An 8,147-nucleotide genomic window follows, 5' to 3' on the forward strand; every position below is an offset into this window, starting at 1 on the left:
AAAAACATGAAATCCTCGATGATATGAGACGAAAAAACATACAATCCACACTATGAGATGAAAAAAATATACATATACATAGTCCAAAGAACTCTGAAATGAAGCACACACATAGGCACACATCACCAGAAGCACATTAACATGGTCAAAGGTATCCATCTAGTGCATGATTACATACACCAACAGCGCAGATGTATGAAAGAACGTGTCCGTGACACGTTTGTGCTCAAAACAGCAAGACCCAGAGCAGCTAATGAAACCAAATGGCTTCTGCATTTCAGAGTTATAATTTGACACAGCATCTTTTAAAAGCAGTGCATGATAAATGACAGCAGTCACAAATGTCTGTCTAGTGCATGTTTATATATGAAAATAGTTCAAAATAGTCCAGATGGGTCCCCTTTGATGTTCAGGAATAGTTTTGCCACACTAGGCCTGTCTGATCTGCTCTCTATCAGTTTACGAACTGAAGCACCAGTGGGCAGGTTCTTGATTTGATGCTTGGTAACATTGGTATTTGTGTAAACTAGCCTGATAAACTTCTAAACTTTTTAGTTCCCATTTGCTTCAACAGCAAAAAATACAGATTCACTATATGTTTCGACCACTTTCAAGAGGAAAACAATACAGCGAGATGGATTAGAGCAGTTTACAGTCGATACTTCAATAGTTATTTGAAACCCCATTGCAGTAGTGTTGATATTTTTTTTAATTAGGCTTAGTGCCAGGGTAATATAACACAAAGAATAATAGTGTTATAATAATACTAAAGTTATAAATTTACACTTAACAATATAAAACCTGAAAAATCTTTTAAAAGTTTTCCTAGATTTACGCTTCTTAATAAGGCGGAAACGCATCATCACAGTAGCGAGGAGTGTGTTATTTAAATTTGTGGTTTAATTCACGGACCTCTGGAATCTATTCCAAATTTACTAACCATGTCCCATTTTGGTAGTGTTTTTCTCCCTTCCATCCGTTGATCATTTGGGCTCTCTTTTGAGCATTAAGGGGAAAACCGTGCTCGGTAGAATTAAGAAGGCATGCTGTCCTCCAGTAATTCTTCTCTCTGAAAGTGTGCCCACTTTTCACTGCTTTCAGATGCGGCAGTGTGATCTACAAAGTATTCTGAGGCTAATGTGGTAGCAATATGTGTTTGCAAGTGTGTTTTAGTGCATGCAGCTGACACAACAGTGTAATTAAGGGGTGATTAAAGGGGAAGTGCTGCGTTAAATCCAATAATCACGCCACATAGCAACAGGAAAACTGGGGATTGGTAACACAGACACAGAGACATGCATATGGAATATTTTAAGCTGATTCTGTTATCTTTCACGTGGGGAACCTGTGCTTCTTGATAGCAGAGATTTTTTAGATTTGGAGCACATCCTGAAATATGTCATCATTGCTCCTGATGCACTTGAATTAAACGTTTCATTCCCTTCACATTTTTTATCTCTCTAAAACTTGGCTGTTGCCTTACCATTATTTAGTAGACCTATACAGATCCAGCTGTGCTTACGGTACACATCACAGAACATTAGAACATTATGAGTCTGCCACACTATTTATTTGGAGGAAACCGAACAGGGTGTCTCTTGAGGAGATTTCAGACATAGTTCTTGTTCCAGAGACAGGCACAATTTCAGCATCCAAATCTTAGTGCAAACAGTGAAAGAGAGAGAGAGAGAGAGAGAGAGAGAGAGAGAGAGAGAGAGATCTCAGAGGAAGCTTCTAAGAAGTTATTAAATTTAAGCCCCCGTTTCTGGTAAAGCAAAGATATTGCAATATTTTGTTTGAATTAAGCCCAAATAATAAAAATGAAAGGTATGAGATATTGCAGACCAAAGTGTTTTTGACTGTTTTGAACAACATCTCCTGTGTAGCATCGAATTCAAGATTAATTTAACTCAAATTTCATTTGAGTTAAAAGAATAACTCGTAACTCAGAGTTGTTAGGTATTGAGCTGTTCAGTGACTGTCATGGGTATGGTGGGTCTGTGGTATTCTTCCTGTGCGTCTACGTGGCTGATTGTTATCTTCATGTGTTTCCTCTGTTACATGGATGGCGCGATTGACATTCCCATGGGAATGCTCATTTGTGCCATTCATCAGTTAATTGTCTGTCTCGCCTCTCCAGTCATTCTAGTCAAGTCTAGTCTTGTTGCTTAATTTTTCCTGTCTAGTTTTGTTCTGTTGCCCACTCAGTTTCCTGTTTTCCCGTCTGTGGATTTATCGCTGTGCAATCATCTCTACATACCAGGATAACTCACCCTGCTGTTATTCCGTTTCTCCTTGCTCAGATGTCCCAATCTACACTGCTTCCAAGCCACATAGTCATCTCTACTATCTCCTTTGTTGTCATCACTGTCATCATTACTGTTGTCTTCGCTGTCATCTTCGCTGGGTCATCGCTACCACCTTTACTGTTTTCATCGCTGTCATCATCTTAGTGTCATCACTCCCATCATCACTGTCCTCATCACTGCCATCATCGCTGACTATACTGCTGCTCTGTGTTACTACTGTTATCTCTACTGAGTTTTGCCATCTATCTGCCATTTTTCTTATCTCTATTAAAATTTTTTGTGTATCTCTGGTTCCTTCCTTACAAACTCTGATAGAACAATCTGGCCAAACATGGACCCAGCAGAGGACACCTCCCTTCGGGCAGCCATCAGTCAGCAGGGGGTGCTCCTCAGTCGCCAACAGGATCAGCTCAACACCACCAGTCATACCATTGAGAAAATGGCGAGGAGGATAGCCAATCTTACATCCATGCTCCATCGGCTGCAGATCTCTCTCATTGCCGATCCCACCACCGCTGCTGCTCTTCTTCCAGTTGCATCATCCAACAGACAACCCAAGCCTCGATTAAATCCACCAGCTTTCTACTCCGGTGAGCCTAAATCATGTAAATCATTCCTGTCACAATGTTCTCTGGTTTTGCTCTCCAGCCTTCATCATTCCCCACGAAAAACAGCAAAGTGGACTATGCCATCACACCTCTCTCTGGATTGGCTTGGGTAATGGGGAATGCCGTGTGGGACAATCAACACCACTGCTGTTCATCCTTTTGCACATTCTCTGTGGAAATGTGTAAAGTGTTTGGTAAGGAGGTGGCCAGAGTGTTGCCGAACTATCATCAAGGAGAGAGGCCTGTCTCTGATTACTCGATCGAGTTTCACACACTCGCTGTCTCGTGTGGTTGGAATGAGCAGGCATTGTGGGATCAGTTCATGAATGGTCTCTCTGACCAGGTTAAGGATGAGATCTACGTATTGGATCTCCCCAAGAGCCTCGATGACCTAGTCGATTTGGCCCTCTGAGTTGACAACCGTCTCGCCTATTGACAGAGGTATCCTAGAGCTACAACATATTGGGAGACTCCAGTTGCTGCCGCTACTCCCACCTCTACCTCTGTGTCGGAGGAGGAGCCCATGCAGGTTGGGAGAGTTCGGCAATCCTCTAAGGAGTGACAATGATGAACGATCGTCAGTGGTCTGTGCCTGTACTGCGGGCCAGCAAAAGATCAAGCTCTCCAGGAGGACGGGAGATACTGGTGAGCACCACTCCCTTCCTTAAAGCCCCTGGCAGCAGGACACTACTACCAGCCAGAGTAGAGCATGAGTGCTCCAGCCACACCATCATGGCCATCATCGACTTAGGAGCTGAGAGTAACTTTTTGGACTCTGAATTGGTTAACAAATGGTCTATTCCTCTGTCACCTTTTCCACAACCCATACCAGCTAGCACATTGTTACCCATGTCACTGCTCCCATCCAACTCACCATATCAGGCAACCATGTTGAGGAATTGTCATTTTACATCATTCGCTCACCTTCATTTCAAGTGGTCCTGGGACACCCGTGGCTGGTAACACACAACCCTCATATTGACTGGGCCAAGAATTCTGTTTTGTCTTGGAGTTTGTTTTGCCATCTCATTGTCCTGTCTTTGCTCCTCCCCCTGTGTTGTCTTGTTCTGTGTTACAGGAGGAGCCTGCAGATCTCACCACGGTGCCTAAGGTCTGCCATGAAGTCAGGGCTACTTCTCTACCTCCGCACTGCTCATTCTACTGTGTGATGACCTGATGCCTGGCACTTCTCCACCTCGGGGTAGTCCCTACTTGCTCTCTGCTCCAGAGAGGAAGCCCATGGAGAAGTATATTAATAATTCTCTGGCAGCAGGTTTTATTTGTCCCTCTTCTTCTCCAGCCGGGGCAGGGTTCTTCTTTGTTGGCAAGAACGATGGCTCCTTAAAACCATGCATAGATTATCGGGGGCTGAACAATATCCTGTACCGTTGATGTCATCAACTTTTGAACTCTTGCAGGGGGCCACCATCTTCACAAAGTTGGACCTACGGAATGCTTACCACCTGGGTTGAATAAGGGAGGGGGATGAATGTAAGAGGCTTTTAATATTCCTACTGAGCATTTTGAGAATTTGGTCATGCCATTCGGCTTTGCTAATGCCCCAGCTATGGTCAACCAATTTGTTTTGTATACTTAGACAACATCTTGTTTATTTTCTTGCTCATTGAGTGACCATGTCAGCAAATCAGGTAGGTGCTTCAGTGGCTGCTAGAGAATCGTTTTTTAGTCAAGGTGGAGAAGTGCGAGTTTCACGAATGGTCAGTTTTGTTTCTGGGGTTCATTCTCTCATCCAATGGTATATGTATGGATCCCGATAAAGTTAAAGGGTTTGCTGTTTTCCCGTAAGGCGGTCCAGCAGGTTCTGGGGTTCGCCACTTCATGTGGCGAACATTCTGAAAAGTTCATTCTGAACTTTAGCCAAATTGCCACACCTCTGACGAATCTAACCTCCACCATGGAAAATTTCATTTGGTCTCAGCCTGCCTTTTCCAAATTGAAAAGCTGCTTTTTTCAGCTCCCAACATTATCAATCCTGACCCTTCTCATCAGTTTGTGGTGGATGTTGATGCGTCGGAGATCAAGGTCGGATGAGAGATTGCACCCTTGTGCATTCTTTTCACATTGGTTATCTCAAGTGGAACGAAATTATAATATAGGCAATCAAGAGTTGCTGGATGCCAGGCTGGCTTTGGGTGAGTGGTGCCATTGGTTGGAAGGGTCAGGGATTCCCTTTTTGGTCTGGACTGATCCTAGGAATCTAGAATACTCAAAGCATCTAAATTCCCATCAGTCTCTTTGGGCTCTTTTCTTTTGGCCGATTCGATTTTTCCATCTCGTATCGCCCTGTTCTAAGAACGGCAAGCCCGAGGCTTTATCTCACTCTTTTGAAACTGAGAGAAGCTCCTTATCCTTGTATACCATCCTTCCACTGGGTGTGGTAGTGTCAGCGGTGTCTTGGGATCCGTCTGTGGATATATCGCTGTTATCATCTCTACTTACCAGGATTGCTCATGCTGTTCACCCTGCTGTTATTCAGTTCCTCCTCTGTCCCATTCTACACTGCTTCTAAGCCATGCAGTCATCTCTGTGTAAAGGGATTAATGGAAAGGAGGAGGCTAAAACCGGCTTGAAAATATACACTCACCTAAAGGATTATTAGGAACACCATACTAATACTGTGTTTGACCCCCTTTCGCCTTCAGAACTGCCTTAATTCTACGTGGCATTGATTCAACAAGGTGCTGAAAGCATTCTTTAGAAATGTTGGCCCATATTGATAGGATAGCATCTTGCAGTTGATGGAGATTTGTGGGATGCACATCCAGGGCACGAAGCTCCCGTTCCACCACATCCCAAAGATGCTCTATTGGGTTGAGATCTGGTGACTGTGGGGGCCATTTTAGTACAGTGAACTCATTGTCATGTTCAAGAAACCAATTTGAAATGATTCAAGCTTTGTGACATGGTGCATTATCCTGCTGGAAGTAGCCATCAGAGAATGGGTACATGGTGGCCATAAAGGGATGGACATGGTCAGAAACAATCCTCAGGTAGGCCGTGGCATTTAAACGATGCCTAACTGGCACTAAGGGGCCTAAAGTGTCTTCTATCAGCTTGAATCAGTCGGCCCATTCTCCTCTGACCTCTAGCATCAACAAGGCATTTTCGCCCACAGGACTGCCGCATACTGGATGTTTTTCCCTTTTCACACCATTCTTTGTAAACCCTACAATACTCAGACCGGCCCGTCTGGCACCAACAACCATGCCACGCTCAAAATTGCTTAAATCACCTTTCTTTCCCATTCTGACATTCAGTTTGGAGTTCAGGAGATTGTCTTGACCAGGACCACACCCCTAAATGCATTGAAGCATCTGCCACGTGATTGGTTGATTAGATAATTGCATTCATGAGAAATTGAGCAGGTGTTCCTAATAATCCTTTAGGTGAGTGTAGATGATATGTAATTAAGAACTTAAACCAAAAGACACAAACACACACATATGATGGACAGCTGCCCGTAAACGCTCTCTCTCTCTGTCGCACCACTATCCACAGTCTGCCTTTATACCTCACGGAGGCTTGATTAGTCTGATATGGGCAGGGTGTGTAGAATCATGACCCAGCCCTGCCCCCTGCCCTGAATCTCTGGGTTCTTACTTACAAATTCTACAAAACATATTTTAATTCAAAAATATAAGCTTAACATTTCTGCCTTTAAACCCTCCAAAATCCCCCATTCACTTCCATTGTAAGTGTCACACTGTAATCTTTATTTTTGCTTTCATTAAAGGAAAGGGACTAGTCAAAAATATTTTTATGGTAATCAACATTATGCCACAATTGCTGTTGATTAAGCTTAACTTGTGTAAAACTTGGAATATATTTAATTCCTTGAGGTTGCTTTCCTGTTTTGTTCAACAACAATTATGTTAATTATTCCACTGATATTTTAATTGCTAATTATTAATTTAGATTAATAGAATTTGCATTAAAATTCGTATTTTTTGTGGGACAACTGCATGTCATATCCTTTATTTAAGCTATACTAATCATGATTAGTTAATTGCAACAGCCATACTTTTAATCTCATTTAATTTTTCAGTTCATTGTGCAGCCACACATTAATTTAGAAACCTCTTCTTTAAAATCATAAGCTGGAACATGTTTCTACAGTATATAAAGACTTCAGTTCATACTAGTCAATGAGTAGTGATTTTTACATTTATGCTGTCTGATGTGCCTCATTAGTTCAGCACCACGGTAAGATGTTAGGATGGATATAAGCATGGGCAAATTTTCCAATTTTACATCCTATTTTCCCACAATGACAACTACTCTAATTTTCTTTTAGTGTTGTGTTGAGTCTTGTTGACATAAGTAATTTTTATGGCAACCCATATAGATATACTGGATATTGACTATGAACAAACAGATCAGAATTCAGTACTTACAAAATGACAGTGTGAACAGTCAGTCGTAAAGATCGGTTTTGAAAAACACTCTTTTGAAAAGGATCCGTTCCTCCATTTCTATGCACCCATCAATTTTTCGGAAACCAACCCAAAAACAAATAATTGTGGATAGTGTTAGAGGAAGAATAATTAATTTGATTGGCTCAGAAGTTCAGTATCAGGAATAGATAGTTTCATATTATCTCCATTATCTCTTGCAAATCGTGTGACCACAAGGGATTGCGTGACCGAAGGCCGAACTACTCCAGTCCAAAGCCAACTGCAATAATGTCCAAAAATTCACATATAAAACTGGGAAACTGATTTTGGAAAATTGTTGTAGGTCAAAAGTATGGAGAAAGAACGATGAGACGTCTTTTATCACATTGCTGTGTTTTTTAAGTTATTTTGTCTGCTGATTGTTTCAGTCTAGTTCCAGCAGGGGTAGAGTGCCGAAGAGTAATGGAGCATGGTAAATATAGAGCTGGGAGAGATTTCCAATGCAGTTTTTGAATGCTGTCATCTCAACAGTACAAGACCAGAAATGGCAACCTGAAAAGTTAATTTAATATAACACAACCATCCCCAACCTCTTGGTGAACAGTGGGAGAGTTTTGCAGGGGCCAAGTGAATATGAAAACATTTTCCATTTCACATTTCTTCTAAGTTCTCTTCAGGAAAACCAGCTGCGCAAGGATTTGTTGCAGTAAAAGTTATTTTATAGAAATTAAGGGCAAAGTGTAGGGTTTATGAACTACTATATCTTCTGCAGTGAGCACATGAAGAATGCAGGAATTACATAAGTAACAAGACAA

The sequence above is a fragment of the Xyrauchen texanus genome, chromosome 33, assembly GCF_025860055.1.
Source record: "Xyrauchen texanus isolate HMW12.3.18 chromosome 33, RBS_HiC_50CHRs, whole genome shotgun sequence".
Lineage (NCBI taxonomy): Eukaryota > Metazoa > Chordata > Actinopteri > Cypriniformes > Catostomidae > Xyrauchen > Xyrauchen texanus.